This window comes from Sminthopsis crassicaudata, chromosome X (assembly GCF_048593235.1).
Source record: "Sminthopsis crassicaudata isolate SCR6 chromosome X, ASM4859323v1, whole genome shotgun sequence".
In the NCBI taxonomy this organism is placed as follows: domain Eukaryota; kingdom Metazoa; phylum Chordata; class Mammalia; order Dasyuromorphia; family Dasyuridae; genus Sminthopsis; species Sminthopsis crassicaudata.
In genome coordinates, this window is record NC_133623.1 from 85891932 (window position 1) to 85917709 (window position 25778).

At 39.5% G+C, this 25778-nt stretch overlaps 1 long non-coding RNA gene across 1 annotated transcript; it reads right to left on the minus strand.

Moving 5' to 3' along the window:
• Positions 1 to 774: 774 nt before the first annotated feature.
• Positions 775 to 21283, minus strand: LOC141548617 (uncharacterized). The gene is made up of 4 exons (XR_012484009.1): positions 21218 to 21283; positions 14298 to 14369; positions 13674 to 13737; positions 775 to 3655 (listed from the first exon to the last, which is right to left on the minus strand). It is a non-coding gene; the product is annotated as an uncharacterized LOC141548617 (long non-coding RNA).
• Positions 21284 to 25778: the final 4495 nt, after the last annotated feature.

Below are 25778 nucleotides of genomic sequence, written 5' to 3' on the forward strand. Positions count from 1 at the left end.
CCGAATATCAATATCGTATCCAAAGGAACATGTGGTGACATTGCTAATTGCTAAATAAATTACGGATAATTACATTTTTACTGTTGAATGTTCCCTTATATTCATTGGGGTGTATGTGTTGTTCAGGAAAAAGTTGTAGCTCTATGGCAAGAAGGTCTTGCTAAACTCTTCTCAGGGTTGCTCGTCCACCTTTGGTATACACTGGAGTGCCCAGCTCTCACTGGTGGCTCCAAAAAGCAGCTGTGGCATGAGCAGTGGCCACACCCCAACAGACCCACGGTGAGGGTAACTGATGGACCACAAAGCCATCGGTGAGTCAGAGGGGTGTCTACCCCAAGCACATGTGGAATAAGAACACATGAACATTTTGTGTCAACGGGCCCAAAGGCAACAGAAGCAGACCCTGGGAAGCATTGTAGAGCTTGGTCAGGGTCCTCCACTGCATCCAGAGCCTTGGCCAGTCATCTTCATTTTTGTCCTGCCGTTGAACTCCATTGATTCTGGAAGAAGTGTGACTGAAGGCTTCCAGCAACTCTTTCTCACTTAAATCCAATTTACATGCAAGTCAAAAGGCACCAGCATAGCATATTCATATTGTTTTAATTATCACTTCTAACTCTCAAAAGGAACACACCCTCCCACCTCCCTAGTGTATTCCAAGATGTCCTTTTAAGCTAAGCTATGACTTCTCATACATGGGTTCAGAATAGCATAAACACTTGTTTATAATGACACAATACCTACAGAACCTTTCCATTATCTTTGGTGCAGAAATGACAATTCTTATTTAACCTTTTAATATCTGTCATAGAGTGAGCTGTCACAGAAAATCCTTTTAAAACTCTCATTTCAACAAAGGACAGAGAAACGATAAGGAAATTCACTCATTCAGCATAGACTATCACATAACAGGCAGAAAGCAAAAAAAAAAAAAAAGTCAGCTCAACAATTATCTATTCAATGCTTATCACAAGGAACACTGCATTTGGGGAAAATAATTTTTCTTTTACAATTTCAAAAATAAATTGATCCATTACACTTCTTGTCTTCGAACTTAGAGATGAGAGAAACCAAGTAAGATGAGGGGATAGGAGACAGAATGATTTCATGGCTACACCCCTGATCTTTGAGGCAGGAAGACCCGATGTCAAATCCTGCTCCAGGCACTTACAAGCTGCATTATCTCATACAGGCCACTTCATCTCCCTTAGCCTCTGTCAAATGAGGGGATTGGACCAGATGAGTTCCAAGGTCCATTCCAGATCTAAATCTTTGACTATGAGCCTGAGGACCCACTGAGTGATCTAAGGAATGAGTGAGGGGAAAGGGAATTTGAGACACTAGATACAGATCATACATTGGAAACGTTTGGCAGTGACTGAGAGAGGGAGGGAGGGCGGGAGAGAGAAAGGGGGAAGAGCCTGAGACAGACAGACAGAAATGGATTGGTTCAGAATGAATTGCCACACATGGAGGAAGATGGAGAATGTGGTCCAGTGGGAAGATCACCGGAATTGGAATCAAAAGCACCAGATTGGAATCCTAGCTTGACTGCTGGCTATGATTACAGCACCACTGTAAGCCTCACCTACTATGATTTTTGAGTACTCCAGGGTTAACAATTTTGATAAGCCCTCCTCCCTGGACTAGCATTTAACTGCACATTCAATTTAACACTAGTGAAGTGTTAGCATAAGTCAAACTTGTATTATTTATTTTCTCATTTTAATACCAATTTAAGAAACACTATTAAAAAGAACATTTATGTCCCTTGTATTTATTTCCTCCAATTATTTGTTCTTGTAGATGGGCAACGGCTATATTTTTAGCTGAAATCCACTCAATACTATCTGGACTGTGATTGAGTCTAAATCCAATGTCAGATGCCCTTTTATAGGCTTTAAGAATGTAATGGGGATAATTTAGTCTGAATTTATATCGCTCCAGAAGGAATTCATCACTTACTTCAATCTATCATTCCTTTCTGCATCATTCTGCCAACTTTTACATTGGTTAAATAGGAGTTAGGTGCTAGTTGCAATCCAGCAAATCTAGATTTTTAAATGAGCCAAAGTCTAATACTCTGTTCTGTCCATGCGATTAATGTCTGGGTCAACCACAAGATAGTGCTCCCAACAGTCCCTCCTGTCTATTCTGATTCTGTACACTAGATGCTATATAAAGAAACTGGGTGACAAGTTTGTAGCAGACTCAGGTCTCTTGTGTTTCTCTCTACCTTTGTTCACCTATGTGAGTGTGTGTAAAATCAGAAGGTGGCAAATGGTGGGAGTAACCCAAAAGTGACTAAGCAGGAATCAGACAATCAGTGAAATGATGGTGGGTGACTGATTCCAAAGGACAGTGTAAAGTTGTATTGGTTAACCAAGATATCAGATTAGTGTAGTGGAGATAGCTTTAAAAAGAAGTGAGAGAGGAAGAGACTGGTGTGAATGGAAGGTAGGTTTTGAAAAGGAAAGAGAGAAGAGAAAAAAATGGATTATGTCAAATTAAAGGGATATTAGAATTACTAAATATCTGTGGGTGATAAAGGTATGACCATGTCTTTGGGTGGCTAAGTGATTCAGAAGTGAGGGAAATGAGTCAACGGAGGAAGTGAATGGTTAGTGTTTTGAGTGAAAATCAGGAGGTACGCTGAAGTCCACTAACATGAAAACAGGAGTTGGGGAGGCAAGACAAATTGCAAGACGTAACTGAATTCACTGAAGAAAGAAGTGGAGTTACCTGGAGGTATGTAGACGATAGCTACCAGGATTGTGTTGGGGGGAAGGGATGAAGTGCATGACTCTCAAAGGAGAGGTTTCTGAGTAATGGAGGAAGGGAAAACCCAGGAACAGCAATGGGGTACTCCGACTCCTTTGCCTCGACCAGTAAGCCAAGGGGAATGAGTGAAAGTACAGCCAATACTTGAAAGACTGGCCGAGGAAGTTGTGCCATCATGGGACAGCCAGATTTCAGTGATGGCTAGGGGATGGCTTAGAGACTGTGGATGAAGGGAAGTTTGCCATCTATGGAACAGGCATTCTGGACGATGGAGTAGAAGGGGTAGTATTTGGTGGCGACTTTGGAGTGGGAGGGTTGAGAGGGATGGAGACAAGGAACCTGGTAGTGGGGGATGGAGTATGTGGCTTGGGTGATGGCCTACAGGGATTCAGAATCACTGGGATTTGTAAAGTATGACCAGGGGGGGGAATGTTCATTATTGAAGGCACCACTCCCCTTCCCAGAGGAGGCTGAAGATCAGGCAAAAGACAAATACAGCAGCAAATAGAAGGCACGCAGTCAGATGGTCAGATGGGAGGCCCCATTTCACTACTTTGCTTCTGTGAAAAAACTGGAGAAGTCACAAGGTGGTACAGCAGGAGTTGGAGGTCACTCCCTACTGACTTGGGTCTGCCCTCAAGGGATAGGTGCAGGAGGAGATGGAAGGCCTGAGGTCAAAGGACAGGCCTCCTCTTCACATGAATCAGGAACTCCCCACAGAGGCTCTTTCACCAGCAGGAGTAAGTCTGTTAGTAGGAGGTGTAAGTTGTCTTGCACTGAAGCAGAACCACCAGTCTCAAGCAGCTTTCCACAGCAAGAGATGGATGACAAGTGAGCAGAGGAAGGAAGTTCTTGTTCCTCTTCTTACCTAAGGCTGGTGAGGTACAAAATAGAAGATTCAAGTTAAAATTTAAGTTAAAAACCTTTCTTTAGTGCCCAGGGAGTCAAGGAAAGGTCTCATGGAAGAGGTGTGACTGACAAAACTAGGAATTCCTGATCCACAAGGGTAAAGATGGAATGCATTCCGGGAATGGAAGAGAATCTGTGCAAAGGAATCCTACCAGGGTCCCACAAGGACAGGGGAGCAGGCATCTAGAAAGTAAAAGTAGCTCCAGTGGTAACTCCCCCACCATGGTGGCAAGATGCAGAACAAACTCTTCTGGGATCCAATTCGTCTCCAAAGTCAAATTTGGCAAACTGATAAATTCTGGAGAAGCTTTAGCATGAGTCTCCCATTTCCACAGCAATGATGCATGAATGAGAGAAATATCAACACTAATGGTTTCCCTTCTCAAATTCACATCTAAGTATTAAACTTCCCAGAGGAGGCGAAGTATGAAACGAAGCAATAATTCTCTTATCTGAAGGAAGAAACACAAGACTTTCCCTATACACAGAATGAGAACAATCTCACGTCAATAGATATCTAAGCTGTCCAGGAAGACACGGTCTAGGTACTACTGCCAGTGACTCATCAACAACGGAAACATAAGAGAAATTCATTTTGGTACACTCAGAGAATGATCCACAAAAAACATTTGCCATTCAGTCAGTCCCAAGCATTTTCAATAAGCTACATTCTATAGCATTGGCTACATAAGCAGTTTGACTACAACAGGATTTCCAAGAATAATAAGGAAAAATAAAAATGTAGACATCAAAGAACCAATGTCAGAAGACCAGTAAAACAGGAAATTAGCCCGCTAACACCATAACTAGATGGGAGATCTCAAGCTCCATTCTGCAGACCCTAAGGGCATGGTACACGCCCTTCTTAAGTAAATGGCAGGGTCTGAATGCAGATTGAAGCATATCATTTTCATTTTCTTAATTTGTTTTTTCTTCTCGTGGATTTTTCTCTTCTGTTCTGATTTTTCTTTCACAACGTGACTAATATGGAAATATGTTTAACGTGATTGTGCTTGTATAGCTTGTATCAAGTTGTTGGCTGTCTTGGGGAGGTAGGAAGGAAAGGAGGAAGGAAGAAAAATTGGAAACTCAAAATTTTATATAACTGAATAGCAAAAACTATCTTTGCATGTAATTGGAAAAAAATTAAAATATTATGAAGTATTTTAATAGTTTTTATTTACTAGATATATGTATAGGTAATTTTACAGGATGGACAATTGCCAAACCTTTTGTTCCAATTTTTCTCCTTCTTCTCCCCCCCACCAGATGGCAGGTCGACCAATACATGTTAAATATGTTAGAGTATAAATTAAATACAATATATGTATACATATCCATACAGTTGTTTTGCTGTACAAAAAGAATCGAACTTTGAAATAGTGTACCATTACCCTGTGAAGGAATCCAAAATGCAGGTGGACAAAATTAGAGGGATTGGGAATTCGATGTAGTGGTTCATAGTCAGCTCCCAGAGTTATGAAGTATTTTTTGAAAAATACATGTCAGTTAGAAAGTTGTCAAAATTTTTTCTTGACATAATCAATAAATACATACAGAATAGAAAGAAGGCAGACTTAGAGGAGACGCCTCAGGTGGACAGGGAGTTCAGGTGGACCAAAAAAGGACTCTTGCAGAGGATGGTTTTCAGTTCAATCCTGAACAAATGATGGAAGCTAAAGAGCAGAGGAGAGAAGAGAGACCATTTCAGGAATTTCAGGGGGAATATACAGCATAAAAAAAACCTGGAGTGGTGTCATGCTCAAGGAAAAGCAATTTTTAGAGACGGGAAAAGTGTGAAATGACTGGAAAGCATGGAATGCGGTCACTTCTGAAGAATTCTAAATGGCAAATAGTGCATTTCATATTTAATCCTGGTGATAATGAGGAGACACCAGAATTAGTTGGGTAGAGGATTGATATGGTCAGAGATATAGTCTGTGAAAAACATTTTGGCAGCTGAGTAGAGGATGGATTGGTGTAGGAGAAAATTTGAGGCAGAAAGATCAGGAAAAGGCTATTGCAATAGTCCAAGTAAGAAGAAAACATGACTGAAACAAGATGCTGACTGAGGGGAGAGAAGAGGAGAGATATGAGAGATGTCGGGATGGTAGAAGTATCAACACTAGACAATGATTCAGGTGTGTGTAAAAGAGAGAGAGAGATTAGGAAATCAAAGATTTGAAAGTTATGGTGATGAGAATATGAATAGGGGGTAGTGACAGGAGAGAGCTGATGGTGAAATATGACAATGATGGGAGAGAGCTATCAAGTTCTGAAGAGCAATCCGTGAAGATGATCATAGTAATTTAAAAGTGATGGTCACAGTGGTTTGCATATGACAGTGACAGTGTTAATATTGGGACAATAATTGCAGTGAAGTTACAGCAATGATGGGCTTGAGCAAGTCCTAGGTAAAGATTTATCAGTGGAGTTTCCAGAGATCTGAACTTGACTTTGGTAGGGAAGTAATAGTATTAGTACTGGAAATATAAAGTGGAGAAATAAAATAGTGCTGATAAAGTGGTATTCTGTTAGGATTACCAGGTGAGAACTCAGGTTGTCTGGACAGTGACAAGGTGAGAATTCAGGTTGTCTGGACAATTACAAGGTGAGAACTCAGGTTGACTTGACAGTTCTCTGGCTCAGACCTTTGGTTCGGGCCTTTAAAGGGAGTTTACACCTTAGGAATTCTAAGAGGAACAAGTTCATTGGTGGAAGTATATTCTCACATGCCCATTCTCTGGGAGGATAAAAGAAGGGCAGCATTGGGTCTGAGAGAATCAACTCTGGGATAAAGTCTTGACTCCAGGCAGGCTGAAAGGAGACCAGTCTGATTTGAGAAAGGACAAGAGTTGGAGGAGATTCAGAGCTCCCAAGAAACCTGCATACAGAGGAAAAGATTTTACAGATCTCCTCCCAAAGAAGGATTATAATTGAGCAGACGACCAGACCCTCACAATTCAAGAACTTTACAGTATTCATTAATACTATTATTTCATTTGGTATTAATATAAATGTTCCTCATTGGGCATATGAGACAGGGTTATAATGGTGAAGATGTGACAAAGATCATGGAGATGTCAAAGTGATCCAAATGTGCATGGCAATGATACTGTTGATCCTGTGACGATGATAATTATTGTGTATGCTCCATATTGGGCAGCCAAGTGGCACTGCAGTGGATAGAGTGCCAGGCCTGGAGTCGCGATGACATTAGTTCAAATCTAGCCTCAGATTCATACATGCTGTGTGACCATGGGCAAGTGACTTAACTCTATTTGCCTCAGTTTCCTCATGAGCTGTAGAAGGGAAGGATAAGTCACTCCAGTATCCTTGCCAGGAAAACTCCAAATGGGTTCACGAAGAATTAGACACAAGAAAAATGACTGAACATGCCCCTTCATACTGGGCATGACCTCGTTGTTGAACAGTGCATAATGAGCTGCCCTTGAACCTTGGAAGAGGTGGGTTCAACAGGGTTCCTCACTTGCCCATGGGTTCCCTTGATGCCGCTTTCTTATCACTTTCACTGGCATGGAGGAAAGAGAGAAGGTTTCTCTTTTTAGAGTCCTCTGCTGGGCTTTGTCAACACCTGGATGAAGCCTAAATGGGTTAGCCTGGAGACAGGAGCAGAAGTGGTCGTGGGGGATAGTGATGGAGGGGAGGTGTAGAGGTTATTCTGGAATTTCAGCCTTCCTTATGAAGAATGGTACAAAATTCACCTGATCTTCAACTGGAAACAATACTCCTGAGCAAAAGATAATAATCAAATAGAGTGTTTACAGAGAGGAGGAATTCCCAGTGCAGACAGGCAAGTTGAGCAGATAGCAATGAAGGGAGTTGGGTGGATGATGAGGGGAGGGGAGGAGAAGTGCAATAATAACACATGTTCACAAGAGCATCCAAAAGGGAGTTGAAGCAGAGAACAAATTCAGTGTAAGTAGATTGTTCCTTCCAAACATCAGCTATTCACCGCCTATGATTATTTCACTTCAAGCTGTAAGTGCCCTTCTTGCCTCATGCAAAATGATGACCTATATTCCCCCAGCCTCTTCCCAAAGCTGCTCCTTCTCCTTCTTCTCCTCCACTTCTGTCTTCTAATCTTCTTCTACTTCTCCATGCAATTTTTAAACATATTTTTTCAATTTTGTCAAGCTCTATTAAAAAGACAAGCAAAAATCGAAACAATCCCCTTTGCTTATTTAAAAAGGCATCAACACCATGAACCCAGTCAAAATAATATGCCTATATGTATAAAATATACATTCTGAAAGTACAATATAGTGGTAACTTGCAATAACATCTTTCTTTGTTTCTGTCTCTTGTCTCTACATAAACTGCTGATTATACTGTCAATGTCAACTGGATCACTTGACAACTTCCTACTCATCCTTTTTAATATTTATAATTTATTTCATAAGGCAGTTTCTTCATTGATTCCCTTGAAATTCTTGATTTTTTTGTTCTTCCAGATGAATTTTGTTGTTTTTTCTAGCTCTATAAAGTAATTTCTTGGCAATTTGATTGGTGTGGCACTGAAGAAGTAGATTAATTTAAGTAGAATTGTCATTTTTATTATTTTGTTCTCAGACTACCCATGAGCACTTGATATTTTTTCAATTAATTAGATTTGACTTTATTTGTGTAATAAGTGTTTTTTTTTTTAAATTATGGTCATATAGTTCCTGTCTTTGTCTTACAAAGTAGACTCCCAAATATTTTATATCATCTACAATTATTTTAAATGAGATTTCTCTTTCTATCTCTTGCTGCTGGGCAAGTGTGTCTATTTTATATCCTATAATTTTGCTAACATGGTTAATTGTTTCAAGCAATTTTTTTTAGTTGGTTCTTTAGGATTCTCTAACTATATTATCACATCATCTGTAAAGAGTGATACTTTTCTTTCCTCATTACATACTCTAATTCTTTTAATTATTTTTTCTTATTGTTAAAGTAAACCTTTATAATGCAATACTGAATAGTAATAGTGATAGTGGCCAACCCTGTTTCACCCCTGATCTTCCTGGAAATGCTTCCAGTTGAGACCCGTTACATATAATGCGTGCTGATGGTTTTAGAAAGATGCTACTTTCCATTTTAAGAAAAACTCGATTTATTCCTACACTGTCTACACAAGTCAGTTGCACATTGTGTGATGTCAGCTTTTGTATCACCCAACAAATTTGTCTTGCGTATTGCTTTGGCCAATTTGTTGATATAGATTGGAAAAGACTATTGCACTCTTCTAGTTCTATAATGTGTCACTATATAATAAATAACTCAATGTCATCAAATCGAATAATTTATAAACACCTTTAGAACTTGAATGCTTTTACACAAAAGAATGCAGTGCGTCCTTTGAATTAAATTGAACTGTGCCATATGCTTTTTCCCTGAGATTCTTTTGACTTTTATTTTGCTTTGCAGGCATACCACTGTTAGTGAAGAGGGGCAGTGATGCAGCACTGGGCCCCCCTGCTGACTCTCATCCAGGTCCTTCACACTCCAGTGACCAGAATCTGAAACCTGTTGTACCAGTAAGTGTCCAGTTTCCATTTATAGAAGAGGTTTCCGAGCAGCTAGCTTATTTGGTAATAAGCATGTGTGTCTGTGTCTGTGTGTGTATGTGTGTGTGACACTCATCTATACTTCTATATGGGTGTGTGTATGCACACATATATTACATCCAAACGAAATCTCTCTCTGGGCTTCTTTGTGCCCTGCTTCCTAGGAAATTATATGTATGTGTATATAAAACATATATTCCACATTTCTTTCAAATGGATCTTATAAAGTCACAAAGTAAATTGTGTTTTCCATTTTGTATTTTGTTTTTCGCAATTTTAAAATGTAATCTAAAAAAATGATTCCTACATTTATTCACTTATAAGAACTCACCATGTCTTCCTCCACTGCCACTAACCTCAACAAATCTTTTAATATAAGACCAAAAAAAATATCAATCTCTCATTCCAAAATTGCCTACTCCCACAAATCTATTTTCTACATTGACAATGTTCCAAAATGTATGCCTCAGTTGATATTTTACATCTGGTGTTTCATCTTGAATTCTCTGGATTATTAACTTAGAAAGGGTCCTCCTGCTCCTTGATTTGCAGCATGCAAAGTTATTCTTGTCCCCTTCTCCTGTGTAGGAAAAAAAGCCATGATTTTCTACTGAGCTGGAACAGAGAATGCTTTGAGAAGACATTCATTAGGCAAGATTTTAGGATTTCTCAAGGCTGAAAATTAAAAGAGACAAGCAAGTTCTTGCAGAATTTCTCAGAGACAGAATTTTTTGGTACCATGCGGTCTTCTATATATGAAGCAGAAGATGGTAGCAAAGGTGAGGAGCAAGAAATAATGATGATAAAACTAGCTCACATCATTCTAGCAATGGAAAGTTGACATAAGTGCATAACATGCTTGGATGAAAGAAGGTACATATCTACCTTGTTGATTAGCAGAGAGAGATGTGACTCAGATGCCATAAGCCAGAAATAATCATCAAAATGGAAAAACTCCATGGTGACAAGTGTCACCAAAGAACCAGAACGGAAAACAAGTGATTGGGAATGCAAATGCAAAATGAACTGAAGGACAATCTGGAAAAGGGAAGCAAACAGCAATAATGCTAAATAAAAACACAATCTCTCCATACGAGTAGAGATTACAAGTAATTTACTTAAACAAATATAATAATCTTAAACAAGATTACAAGATTTACAAGTAAAACATGCTGATTGGGAAAACAACAGGAAAGGACTTTACAGAGTAAACTGTCCCAGAAGGACACATCAGAAAACCTGAAACGTGTCCAGAAATTCTAAGCAAAAAAAAAAAGTGTCCATTAAAAGAATCCACAAATCACCTCCAGAAAAAAAAAATAAACTAAACCACAAATTCTAAGACACAGTGATTAAATGGAACAGTTTAACAACAAACAAGGAATTCTGCAAGTGACCATGGAAAAGACCTCTAATATATAAAGGAAGGGAAATTTGAATGGCATGAAAATATTTTACACCCACCAGAAACCACAATCATCTACCAGGGGAGTTAACAGGGACAGAATCCAGCAGTAGTCTGCTGAAACGTCCAACCAAAGACAAGCCAACAAACCCAAGCTTAAGTTAGGAACTTGCAGAGCTCACATTGAGAATGCAGTGAACAGAACTCTACGTGGAATACACCACTTTAGTAGTATCAAAAGCTTACTGGCTTTAATAATGTAAGAATGCATTTCTAAGAGAAAGGAACTCCATATACAGCTCAATGTGATGTCCCCTGCACAGAGTTAATAAAAAAAAATAGAAAATAAAAGACATTCAAAACTTTTCTATAAAGAAAATCAGAATTTGTTAAACACCACAGGCAACAGAAATACAAGAAAGACAATTTATGTAAAGGAACCAAGGAAGGAATAGATAATGAAATATCAGTGGGGAAAAGGAGGGGATTTAACAAAAAAGACAACCATGGGGTTAACCACCACAAAATAATAACTCAAAGAACATGAAGAGATTTCTTTCTAAAAGTACATGAGGAGACAAGGTAAAAGCAAAAGTCAAACCAAGTGATAATAGAGTCAAGATAGTGGAGTGAGAGAGAGGATTTTTGCCTAACTCTCTTAGCTCATCTAATCCACGACAATCTAGAAAATGTGCCAGACCAAATTTCATGTCAAAAGCCAAGAAAAAAATCAGTGTCATTTTTCTAGCCTATAGCTGCTTAGGAAGATAAACAGAGAAGTCTGTAGACACTAGGGTTAGGGTCTGGACAGGAAGACCTAAGGCATGAAACATCCCAGTGTCTAGGAATGGGAAGTCTGAGGAAGGGTAACAGGGCACAAAGCACCAGGACAGTAAGAGATCCCAGGGGATCCCTGAACCACGCTGAGTTAAGGAGGAATCAGTGCCATCCGGAAGCTCTGTTACTCAGTATTTGGCTCTGGATCACAGACTAAGGAGGACAAGAAACACTTATGACTTTGGGCTCTCTGTACTGAACAAAATCAGTTCTAAAAAAGCAGTAGGCAGGCTGTGATTGAAGGAGCAGAGCGGTGACTCAAGTCTAGTCTCTGTCTCAGTACTTAAGTTTTCAGAGAATTATCAGGGCAGGAGTCACAGACCAAACGGGAGCCAGGAGTTCAGTCACTTTGAATTCAAAGTCATCTACCAGGGAGTTTACAGGGACAGAATGCAGCAGTAGTCTGCTCAAACTTCCAACCAGGGACAAGCCAATAGACCCAAGCCTAAGTTAGGAACTTGCAGAACTCCCATTGAGAATGCAGTGAACAGAACTCTACATGGAATACACCACTGTAGTAGTATTCAATTGCTGGCTCTAGTTTGAGCTGTGAAAGCAGCAGAAGGATATAAGAGGTTGGAGGGGAGGGTCAAATCCAACATAACCCCACAAATATGCAAAAAGCCCAACACTCATATAAAATTCAAAGTCAAGAATTAAGTTGGGAGAATTAGCAAATAAAAAAAAATTAATACCAACACTGAACAAATATGCATCCCAAAGGCACAGCAACTAAATTCCTAAATGAATTAGACAAGAAAACTATAATAGTGTAAGATCTCCTCCACCTTTCTCAAGGCTAGACAAATCTGACCAAAAAATTAACAAGAAAGAAAAACTAAGGAGATGATTGAAATATTTTAAAATTTAGATAGAAAAGACTTCTGGGGAATATTTAAATGGGAATAGGAAAGAGTATACCTGTTTTTAACTGTGCATGGCATTTCGCCAAAAGTTGGGCAAGTATTATGGCTTTATACTTGGCTCTTTTTTTTGAAGTATCCTTAATTTTATAATTATAATTTTTGACAGTATCTATGCATGAGTAATTTTTTTATAACATTATCCCTTGTATTCATTTTTCCAAATTATCCCCTCCCTCTCTCTACCCCCTCCCCCCGATGACAGGCAATCCCATACCTTTTACATGTGTTACAGTATAACCGAGATACAATATATGTGTGTAAATCCCATTTCTTGTTGCACGTTAATATACTTGGCTCTTTTTTAACCACAAAAATAATTAAATTCCATCTTCTATGGAAAGCCTTTCTTAGCCTCTCTTGATTCTAGTGCTCTTTTTTCCCCTCAGGGTAAAGAATTGGAACTTAAGGGGATGCTCATCAGTTGGGGAATGGCTAAATAAATTGTGGTATGTGATTATGGTGGAATATTATTGTTCTATAAGAAATTATGAACAAGAAAGTCCTCCCTGAGCTTAAGCACAGTGAAGTGTACTGTGTACATGGTAATAGCAAAGTTGTGGGATGATCAGCTGTGAATGACTTTGCTACTCTAAGCAATATAATAATCTAAGACTATTTTGAAGGACTTAGGATGAAAAATGCTAGCTATATCCAGAGAAAGAACTGATTATATCTGTATACAGACTGAAGCATACCTTTGTAAAACAAAACTTTTTTTTTCTTTTTTTTTTTGGGAGGGGGAAGGAAAGCTACATTTTCTTTTTCAAAATAACTTTTTTTGTTGTTGTTTTTTTCCATCTTTTTTTTTTATTGACAGTACATATGCATGGGTAATTTTTTACAATATTATCCTTTGCACTCACTTCTATTCTGACTTTTCCTTTCCCTCCCTCCACCCCTTCCCCTAGATGATAGGCAGTCTTATACATGTTAAATAGTTATAGTATATCCTAGATAGAATATATGTGTGCAGAACTGAACGGTTCTCCAGTTGTACAAGAAGAATTGGATTCAGAAGGTAAAAATAACCTGGGAAGAAAAAATTCAAAATAACTTTTGTGGAAATGTTTTGCTCTCAGGAATATCATAGCTAAATTCTAAAGCTCTCAGACCAAAGAGAAAATAACTTCAAATTATTCAATATCATGCAGCTAAACTCAGATTTAAAAAATACTCAGCAGCTACAACGTTGAGTGTGGTGAATCTGGAATATGATGTGGGTTACAACAAAAAATAACTTACCCAACAAAACTGAGTAGAATTCTTCAGAGGCAAAAAATGGACACTGAATGAAATCGAGACACTCCTAAAGAAAAGACCAGAAATGAATTAATAATGTGAACTTCAAGTAGAAGACTCCAGAGAAACATAAAGAGGTAAACAGGAAAGAGAAACCATAAAGTACTTGATAAGATTTAATTGTTTACATTACATTAAATTAAAAAGATGATGTGTCTACCTAATCACTTTATCTTTATTAGGACAATTAGAAGGAATCTACATAGACTGAGGCATGGGAATGAGGCAATTATGTTGGAATGATCTAAAAAAAAAGAAAACTAGATGAGTAAGAAAGGGGGGAGAGAATGGAAAAATGATAAAAATATTTCACATAAAAGAAGCATGTAAGGAAGAGTTTTTATAAAGGAGGAGGTAATAGGGTGGCAGGCCATTCTTATTTGAACTGATTGAAAGAAGGAGGGATCTATGATCATACTCAGTCTAAAAGGGAGGCAGTGGTCAGAAGCAAAACAAACTTTTGGGGAGGGACATCCTAATAAAAGACGGAAAGGGATAAATAGGAGAAAAGAGAGGGAAATGTAGAATTGGAAATCAGAAATGTGAATATGAATTGGATGAACTCACCTGTAAAACAGAAGCAGATAGCAGAATGGATTAGAAACAAGAATCTAACAAAATGCTGTTTACAAGAAACACCTGAAACAGAAAGACACACAGATTTAAAATAAGGGCCTGATTCAGAATGGATTATGATTCAATTGAAGTAAAAAATAAATGAAGAGGTAACAAGTATAATCTCAGAGAAAGCAAAAGCAAAAATAGACCAATTAATAGAGATAAGCAGGGAAACGACTTGCTAAAAGTTACCATAGACAAGAGAATCTTTCAATGTCAATACTGAATATATATGCACCACACTGCATAACATCCTAATTCTGCTTTTAAAAAAAATCATTAGGGACAGCTAGGGGGCACAGTGGATAGAGCCCCAGCCCTGAATTCAGGAAGACCTGAGTTCAAATCTGGTCTCAGACACTTAACACTTCCTAGCTGTGTGACCCTGGGCAAGTCACTTAACCCCAGCCTCAAATAAATAAATAAATAATAAAAAATAATTTTTAAAAATCATTAAAATTTTTTATTGTAAAAATAAACGAGATGAATAAATTTGATGGTTAAGAAAATATTGAAAATCAACACATAAAAAACCCCACAAAATTCAACATTAAAATATAGGTTATAAAACCCATATATTAACAAAAGAGAAAGCAAATCAAAATTTAAAAATCTAACAAGATTAAAAATATATAAACTATGAAATTTTAAGTTTTTAAAGTAAACAATGGGACAAGAAAGAAAAATGCAAACAAAATAAACCCAGGGAAAATATTAGAAACATTGCCCAGCTATTAACCAAGAAAATCAAAAATTTAAATGAAATGAATGTTTATGAAACTGTAAAATATCTGTATTAAGATGGCACTAGAGAAAAATTTAACAATCCAATCTCAGAAAAAATAAGAACAAGCAACAAATTAAATTCCAAAGGAGAAAAAATACCCAGGACCGGATCTATGTATGAAAAAATGTCATCATCATATAAAGAAAAATCAATATTTTTTACATGATCTGTTTTGCAAATAATAAAAAAGAAAAGAACCTACAAATTTTTTTCCATGATACAATTTTTACCTACTACCTAAATAAGGGAGATTTAAAACAGAGGAGGAAAGAACACAAAAACATCCTTCAAACTATTTATAGTGACTCAAAATTTAGTGAAACTGATAAAAATTGATAAAAATTAAAATTGACCAGATGAACAGAAGAATAGAAAATTTAAATACCCTTATTTGGGGAAAAAAAGGAAAAAGAAATTGAGTATCCATGAGCTCTCTTCAAAAAACCAAAACCAAACCCTGCAGGTCTATTTACCAGTGAATTCTATGAAACATTTAAGGAACAATTACTTACAATACAAAATAAACTGAAAAAAAAAAAAAAAGAGAGAGAGAAACAGCCCTACCAAATTCTTTCAATGATTCAAATATGGTTTTAGTAACTAAATTGGGGAGAGCAAAAACAAAGAAACAAAACTAGAGACTAATTTAACTGATGAATATTGATGCGAAAATAATTAAATAAAATATTGGCAAGGAAATTACAGATATATATCACTTAAATCATAACATTATAACCAGGTGAGACTTATCCCAAAATTCAGCAAGTCTGATTCCATTTTAACAATGCTAACAGCATAGCTGAGCATTTCATTAACAAAACCAACATAAGCCATATCATCACCTAAACAGAAGCAGAAAAAAATTCTGACAAAATAAAATCGCCATTCCCATTAAAAATATTAGAAGGGGTACCTAAGTGGTGCAGTAGATAGAGCACCAGTTCTGAAGCCAGGAGGACCTGGGTTCAAATCTGCATTCAGACACTTAACACTTCTAGCAGTGTGATCCTGAGCAAGTCACTTAACCCAATTGCTTCAACAAAAAGAAGAAAAAAAAAGTTAGAAAGCATAAATATAAATGGAATCTTTCTTCAAATGGTAAGCAATCCATCTAAAACCAAGAGCAAACTTTCTATGAGGATGGACTAGAAGACTTCCCAATAAGATCCAGGGTGAAGCAAGGGATGTCTATTATGACTAATGTTATTCAAGAGTGAACTAGATCAATGCTAGCTTTAGGAAGAAGATAAGAAAAATAAATTGAAAGAACAAAAAAGGCAATTAAGAAACAAACCTATCACTCACAACAAATGATATAATAGTATACTTAGTGAACCCAGAGAGGGGCTTCTTAAACTTCCATTCATGATCTCTTTTTGCCCAAGAAATTTTACTTGACCACTACACACCTGTCAGATTGGCTAAGATGACAGGAAAAGATAATGCTGAATGTTGGAGGGGATGTGGGAAAACTGGGACACTGATACATTGTTGGTGGAGTTGTGAATGGATTCAACCTTTCCTAGAGCGATTTGGAACTATGCTCAAAAAGTTATCAAACTGTGATCCAGCAGTGTTACTACTGGGCTTATATCCCAAGGAAATACTAAAGAAGGGAAAGGGACCTGTGTGTTCCAAAATGTTTGTGGCAGCCCTTTTCATAGTGGCTAGAAGCTGGAAGATGAATGGATGCCCATCAATTGGAGAATGGTTAGGTAAATTATGAATGTTATGGAATATTATTGCTCTGTAAGAAATGACCAATAGGAGGAATACAGAGAGGCCTGGAGAGACTTACATCAACTGATGCTCATTTCAGAGCAGAACTAGGAGATCATTGTACACAGCAACAATATTATACAATGATCAATTCTGATGGACATGGCTCTTTTCAACAATGGGGTGATTCATGCTAATTCCAACAGACTTGTAATAGAGAGAGCCATCTGTATCTAATAAAGGAGACTCTGGGGACTGAAGGTGTATCACAACATAGTACTTTCATCTTTTTTGTTGTGTTAGCTTGCTTTTTTTTTCTTTTCTCATTTTTATTTCCTTTTTGATCTGATTTTTCTTGTGCAGCATGACAAATGTGGAAATATGTTTAGAAGAACCGCACATGTTTAACTTATATTGGATTTCTTGCTGTCTAGGGAAGAGGAGTGGGAGAAAGGGAGGGAGAAGAATTTGGAACATGAGATTTTACAAAGGAATGTTGAAAAATATCTTTGTATGATTTTGGAAATTTTTGTTGTCTCACTGAGTCATTCATTTCCATTTATTCAATTCTGAATTTTAGTGAATTATTTTCATTTACATTTTTTTACTTCTTTTTGTATTTATCCAATTGAATTTTTAAATGACTTGTTTTGTTCTATGGAATTTTCATTTTACAATTTCCTTTTTTAAGGAGTTATTTTCTCTTTCTGTTTCTTTCACAAATTGTGTTTTTAAGGAGTTCTTTTCTTTTTTTGTTTCATAAATTCTGTTTTTCTGGGAGCTGCTTTCTTTTTCCATTTTATCAAATCTGTCTTTTAATGAGTTCTATGCCTTTTCTAAAACCTCTTGCAAAGTTTTCATTTCCCTTTCCCCATTTTTCTTCTAGGTCTCTTTTAAGATTATTTTTAATTTCTTCTAGGAGAGCCTTGTGTGGGGTAATCTGGGGACAAGGTAACATCACATTTTGGGGCCTCACCTAGAGACAATTTGCCTTTAATCTCCACAGGGTTTGATATCTGTTCTTCTCTTTCACTATAAAAGCTGTCTATTGTCAGAGTTCTCTTTACTTTTTTATTCACTTTTTTTTAAGTTAAGGTCTGTTTTTAGGACAGGGGAGGTTTTCCAAACTTCCTCTACAAGTTGCTAAGGGCCCCAGGCTGGGCTGAGTCAGTGCTGACTCCCTCCTGGTGCTGGGTGGGCATGGCCAGGTCCCATGAGATTTTGGCATTTTGGGGGTCACTATTGACCTTTTATGTTTGTGTTGGAAGTTTTATAGCTTCTCTGCTGATCTACTGGCTTGTAACCAGGGCAGAGTGGCCAACCTAGATTCCTGTAGATTCCTCCCTGTAAATTCTCTACCACGCAGAGTCTGCACCGTCCCGGGACTCTTGTGCTGGCATCTGTGCTCAGTCTGCTTGTGCTTGGCTCCCTTCCTCCCATTTCCAATTGAAACAAGCTTTTCTGGTGATCTTCGAAATTATCTTCTACTGGTAATTTGTTACATTCCCTATATTTGTGGATTCTGCCGGTCCAGAGCTAATTCAGAGGCTGGATTTGCTAATTAGTCTGAGGGTTGTAGGAGAAGGTTAGAAACACGTGTCTTCTCCATCTTGGCTCTGCCTGTGATTTTGAAAATTAAAAGCTATTATCAAAAATTTTTAAAAAGAAATTTTACCTGACCTTGAGTATATAAGCATATAAAATAGGTGTACAAATGAAACATTTACTGAAAATAAATCATAATATCTCCACCCCCCCCATTCAGCTACATGACCATATATGAAGTCACAGCCCACTGAGTTTTGCCCTAGAAAATCAATTAAAAAAAACTAGCTGAAACAATGAACAATTTCAGCAAAGTTGCAAGACATACAATAAACCTACATCAATCGTGGACAATTGTATGTACCACCAATAAAACCTAGCAGGAAAAGACAGAAAGAGAAATGGCTTTTAAAATAACTGCAGGCAATAGAAAACGCCTAGGAGTCCCTCTCACGTCTGAGAATGTTGTGAACATAATTTCAAAACATTTTCTACACAAATCAAGACAGAGCTAAACTGGAGAAATATTAATTGCTCATGGGTAGGTCAGGCCAAGATAAGAAAAATGACAATTGCATTGAAATCAATTGATTCAATGCCACACCAATGACATGACCAAAGAATTACTTCACAAAGTTAAAAAAAAAAAGTCTGGAAGAACAAAAGTCCAAGAATAGCGACGGAATCAATGAAAACAAACGTGAAGGAAGGCAGCCTAGCAGTACCACATTTCAAACTGATGCTACAATGCAGTGAGCATGAAAACAATCTTGGTCCTGGCTAAGGAAGAAAGTGGAGGAGCAGTGGAATAGATTAGGTCTACACAACAGGCAGTAGCAATTAGCTCCTGTAATCTCTGACCCAGACCCAAGTTTGGTGGGGAAGAGTTCACAATTTGACAAAGACTGCTGAGAAAATTGGAAAGCACTTTGGTAGATACTAGGTATAGACCAAATACTGTAAAAGAAGACATGGTCAAAATGTTTCTTGCTCTCAAGGAGCTTCCTTCCTGTGTGAAGGAAATATGTTAAAATCATATAGCAAGTGATTTGGAGGGAGGACACAGGTCTCATGAGACAGACTGTTCACACTAGAACAAGGATGCAGGAGGGAACAAAGGAAAGAGAGAGGGGAAAGAATGGGTGGGTAAGAGGACAGCCAAATTGGACCTAGAAGATCCCAGTCCTCATACTTAGTAGGTGTTATCTTGGGCCAGACAGGATGTCCTAGAACCAAATCCTTCTTCCAAATACTCATCTAGGTGACATAGGCAAAGTATTTTCCATCCCTGAGTTCATGGTGAACTTAAGGTGCGAGATGGAATAGGCAGCCAGATTATCTGGCTCCTAAATATGTTCTTTTCATGTGGGGAGCCAGCGAGGATATGCTCAATCTAGATAAGGAGCACGCGATCCAGTTTCAAGTGGATTACGTAATCTGTGTGTGTGTGTATCTGTGCATACATCTGTGCATCTCTGTGTGCATCTGTGTCTCTGGGTAATCTGTGCGTGTGCATCTCTATATGTATTACCTGTGTGTGCATGTGTGCATCTCCTTTTGTGTGTGCGCAAGTGCACATGCACAGATTACCCAGAGACACACACATGGATTACAAACAGGGAGATGCACAGATGCACACACAGACAGATTACACATATACACATATAGATTACACACACGGAGATGCACACATGTACACACAGATTACCCAGATACACACATGGATTACAAACAGGGAGATGCACACATGCACACACACAGGGACTGCACACAGAGAAATGCACAAGTGCACACACAAATGGATTAAACACAAGGAGATATACAGATGCACACACAGATTATGCATAAAGAGCTGCCCATATACACATAGGTTACACAGGAGATGCACACCTGCACACACAGATCTCGCATATAGAGATGCCCATATACACATAGATTACACAGGAGATGCACACCTGCACACACAGATCTCGCATATAGAGATGCCCATATACACACATAGGTTACACAGGAGATGCACACCTGTACACACAGATCACGCATATAGAGATGCCCATATACACACATGGGTTACACAGGAGATGCACACCTGCACACACAGATCACGCATATAGAGATGCCCATATACACACATAGGTTACACAGGAGATGCACACCTGCACACACAGATCACGCATATAGAGATGCCCATATACACACATAGGTTACACACAGGAGAAGCACACCTGCACACACAGATCACGCATATAGAGATGCACACACCAGGGAGATACACAGATGCACACACAGATTGCAAATATACCGATGTACTAACACGGACATGACCCGGCGCCAAAGGAAATACAGGAATTCCCACACACGCCCCCCTGCCCCAAACGAGGAAAGGCAAGGGCCGACAGGAGTCTATGCCCTGGGGGGGTCGCCCCCTTTACCTACCGCGGCTCCTCCCCCCTCAAGGTTGAACTGAGTTCCCCCAACAACCCCCCCCCCGTTCCCATCCCTCCCTCCCCAAACGCACCCCCCTCCTGCCCTCCCGCTGAGCGTCTCCGGGACGTCCGGGAAGTTACTTCACCACTTGGGGCACGGGCCGGGGGGGGGGGGGGGGGGGTCCTCTCCTCCCCTTCCTGGCAGAAGCAGCCGGGAGCCCCCGAGCGGGCGGGGCCGCTGCGCTCTCGCCTCCTTCCCTGCCTCCCCGTCCCTCCCTTCCCGTCGCCCTCCCTCCGTCCCCCCAGCGGTGGCAGGTTCAGCTCGGAAGCGAGGGGCCAGGGGCGAGGGCTCTTTCCCGTGGCGGGGCGCGGAGCGGGCGCCCGGGACCTACCGGCGCGGCGGGCGGTCCGAAGGTCCGGGGCGCGGAGAGGGGAGGGGACGGAGGCTTTCTGCAGTGCGCTGGGAGGAGCTCGCGGGGCTGGGCGCCCCTAAGCTCCGCCCCCGGGCCCCGCCCCCCGGAGCCGGACCCTCCCTCGCACCCCCCCCCCCCCCCCCCCCCCGTCGCCGCCGCCAACCCGCGCGGGCCCACCGTCTGTGGGGCACTCCCGGTCTCAGTCCCGCGGAGGCGGGCTGCCGGGGCCGGGGGCGGCCGTCCAAAATGCCCGGGGGTCAGGCCCTCACGCGCAGGTGGCAACGCGCAAGAGATGGGCATTCTGGCTCCCACGTACCCGCCCTCACGCGGGGTCCCAGATGCAGGCAGACACGCTCGTGGTGGCAGACGCCGCCACATAGAGGGGTCACACCTGCACTCTCAGAGGCGGCCACGCGTGGCCCCACAGACACGCTCGTGGTGGCAGACGCCGCCACATAGAGGGGTCACACCTGCACTCTCAGAGGCGGGCACGCGTGGCCCCACAGACACGCTCGTGGTGGCAGACGCCGCCACATAGAGGGGTCACACCTGCACTCTCAGAGGCGGGCACGCGTGGCCCCACAGACACGCTCGTGGTGGCAGACGCCGCCACATAGAGGGGTCACACCTGCACTCTCAGAGGCGGGCACGCGTGGCCCACAGACACGCTCGTGGTGGCAGATGCAGATATATGGTCAGGCTTGCACACTAACATGAACAAGTGCAGGCACACATGGCCACACTTGCAGACACACTCATGGTCCCAGATGCAGGCACACTTGTTCACATTTGTGCACTCACAGATGCAGATACACACACACACACACACACACATATATATGGTCAAAGATGTAGGCAGTTACAGATGCTGGCATACACGCTCACACACACAAACCCATGTTCACACCTGCACACACACACAGTCACAGATGCAGGTCCACCCAGACTGGGCTCCTTGTTATTTCTTTCCTGTTGGTGTGTGTCTCGGTCAGTGGGATGTGGGGCCCTTGGAAAGCAGAGGTTGGATGAAACCCTGGAACACCCCCTGGTGCAGAAAAGCAGTGATGAGGCCTCTGGCCTCCAGCAGCAGATGAGGACAGAGTCTCTTGTACCCCCAGGAGTCTAGCTCAACTTTAAAAGTTAAAAAAAAAAAAAAAAAAAAAAAGTGACTGGAAAATTCTCAAAAGACAACCCTGATCCTAGAAAACGAATATATAGGAAGATCAAAATACCTCTAAGTGAAGCCTCAGAGAGGAATAAAATTTGGTTGAAGTCAAAAGTCCTCTTGGAAGAGCTCAAAAATGAATTGAAAAATCAAGAGGGGTAGAAGAAAATTTTAGAAAAGAAATGAGAGTGATACAAGAGAATCATGGAAAATAGTCATCAGCTTGGTAAAGGAAGCAAAAAAAAAAAGGAAAATGACACAAAAATTCTGTGAAGAAAAAACTCTAAAATGGAAACAGAGGTATAAAAACTAACTGAAGAAAATAATTCCTTAAAAATTCGAATTGGGCAATGAAAACTAAGGATTTTGAGACATCAAGATTCAAACAAAGAATGAAAAGGAAAAAGAAAGAATGAACATAGAAGAAAAACAGAAGTAAAATAGCTCATTGGAAAACCAAGTGACCATCCAGGAGAAATAATTTAAGAATTATTGGACTACCTAAAAGCATGATCAAAAAGAGCTTGGGGAATATCTTTCAAGAAATCACTGAGGGAAACTAGTGATATATTAGATCCAAACAGGAAAATTTGTGAAAATTGGAATGAATTCACCAATACCTCCTGAAAGAGACCACAAAGGAAAGCTTCAGAAATATTATAGCCAAATTCCACAATCATCTGCTGAAGGAGGAAATACTACAAACAACTAGAAAGAAACAATTCAAATATGAAGGAGCCACAATCATGATTACACAGGATTTAGCAGCTTTTACATTAAAGTGATTAGAGAGCTTGGAATATCATATTGCAAAAGGAAAAATGCTTGGATTACAACAAAGAATCAACTATTGATAATTGAGCATAATCTTTAAGGGGAAAAATAGACATTCAATAAAATAGGTCCTCTATTGTATTTCAAGCATTCTTGATGAAAAGACCAGAGCTGAACAGAAAATTCAGTCTTCAAATAAGATATTCAAGAGAAGCATTAAAAAGTAAATAGCAAAGGAAAAAAAAAACTTATTCAATTAAATACTTGTGAAATTTGTAAGGCTTTAATGAAAGAGGGGGGAGGGAGGAGAAGATATAGAGAGAAGAGAGAGAGGGAGAGGGAGAAAGACAGAGAGAGAGAGAGGAAGAGAGTGGGGAAGGGAAAGATGAAGGGAGGGACGGAGAGATAGAGAGGAAAGGAGAGAGAAAAGCAGAGAGAGAAGGTTTAAGCAGGTAGAGATAAAAAGGAGAATGGGTGGAAATTTAAAGAAAGTTGGAATGTATTTGCATTGACACAATGTGAATTGAGGGCTTGAAAGAAAGGGTTTGGAGTGATATAAAGTGAGGTTTAAGGAGATTTTTAGTCTCCATAAGATAAGGAGGATATATGAAACTTTCTATGCCTATAAATTTGTGGTCACCTGTTGGAAAAAAATGTCAGCTAGCAATTTGATAATAGATTATCAAGTTACATTTACTAAATGAAAACTTTAGTAACAAATTTGCAGCATGGAATTGAGTACAGAATACTGAAAGTTGGTCTTTGAAGGACTATTAAAAGGTGTGTTTCAGTCATAATACCATTAATGTCACAATTTCCACATTTTAGGCAAGCCTAAATACATGGGCTCCAAACAGGGAGATGAGAATGTGACCCTGCCACCAAATACCTTTTGAAGTAAAGCAGTGGCCTCTGTAACTTGAGGTCCTGGTCACTAATGGCCCTTGGAAAAATTGAGATTTTGAATGCTTTACTATAGGGAAATCAGACATTAATTTAAAAACACTTGACACTTGATTTCAAGACAATATGATTAAAATGGCATAAATAAGAATTAAAAGTGTAAATGCTTCAAAATTATTCTACGGTGATTTTTGAATGCATAAACAAACAGCACTCAATTGATAAACAGAGAAAATAATTTCTTATGTCAGATGATTCAGAAATGCATTCAACCAAATTGATGTACTTGGGCAGTAAGTTTTGTTGTATGTTTATTTATTTATTATATTTATATAGTTTATGATATTGTTAAACATCTGCAGGGATTTTAGAGAGCTCATTGTAGAAGAAATACTGTGAATATGAAAAAATGATACTTAAACAATACAATAATTGTATCCTTTGACAATTAATTTCTCTTTTGATCTGGACATTGCTGGATTCTGAATTGAGGCCTTAGAGAATGGAGTTTTAAAACTACTGGAAATATGTTGCTTTAAAATGAAAAATAACAAATTTCTCTTTGGGAAAAGAACAGCATGTTTTATAAAGTATCCTTTATGAAGTTCTTTAGGGACTTATCGGGTTTCTTGGGACCTTCTATTTAGGCAAGGTCACAAAATCTTACCAGTTTTGCTGATAATCTGCTGTGGAATTCAAAAGAAATTAAGTGGTTTGAAGAAGAAATAGAGGGAGCATTACAGCTGAGCTCTCCCAATGGTCCTCTCCAAATAGCTTTAAAACAATGTCTCAAATTGAATTCGGAAACAAGAGTCAACCAAATATTGGGGTAAGTCATTTTTCCAGTGCAAGATTCCAATGCACAAGATCAGAAAGCAAGAGCTCTGTGAAATTGGGATGGGGGCAGCCCAAAGCCACCACAGGGGCACTACCACCTGGGGGCCTCAGAAGCAGCTGCAATTGGTAGTTTTAGGAGCTCTCAGTCTACATATGGTGAAGGGATTGAACAACTAATCCAGAAAGAGATTAGAGGGGAAGATAGCAGAAGATACAGAACTGGGGGCTGTTTGGCAATGCTATCTATTGTCTGTACCCAGTTTAGGGTCATAGTCCCAGGATGAAGAAAAGAACTAGTGGTAGCAAGAGAGCAAGAACCCTGAGCAAAGTTCCAGGACAGAGAAGAGCACTGGCACTTGTGGTTACCAGGGAATAGGGTCCTTTTATGGGTAAAAAAATCAGTGAAGAACAGGATAGTACTGACTATACCTCTCCCCACACATCTTTCTGTAAACACACACCTTGGAAAAACTGAAAACATATACATCCCCAAAACGAACTATGAAAATAATAATGTTAAAAGGCCTGTAGTTTCAGGCAGTCCCTTCCCCTTATCAGGTGAGCAGAGCCCAATTTTTAAAAAAATAATAGCTTTTTATTTTCAAAATACATGCAAAAACAGTTTTCAGCATTCACCCTTGCAAAACCTTGTGTTCCAGATTTTTTCCCTCCCTTTTCACCACACCCTCCCCTAGACAAGTCATTCAATACATCTTCAACATGTGCAATTCTTCTATACATGTTTTATTAGCTTTTTATTGTCAAAATATATGCATAGTTTAATATTCAACCTTGAAAAACCTTGTGTTCCAAATTTTTTTCTCCCTCTCTTCCCCCACCCCCCTCCACTAGACAGCAAGT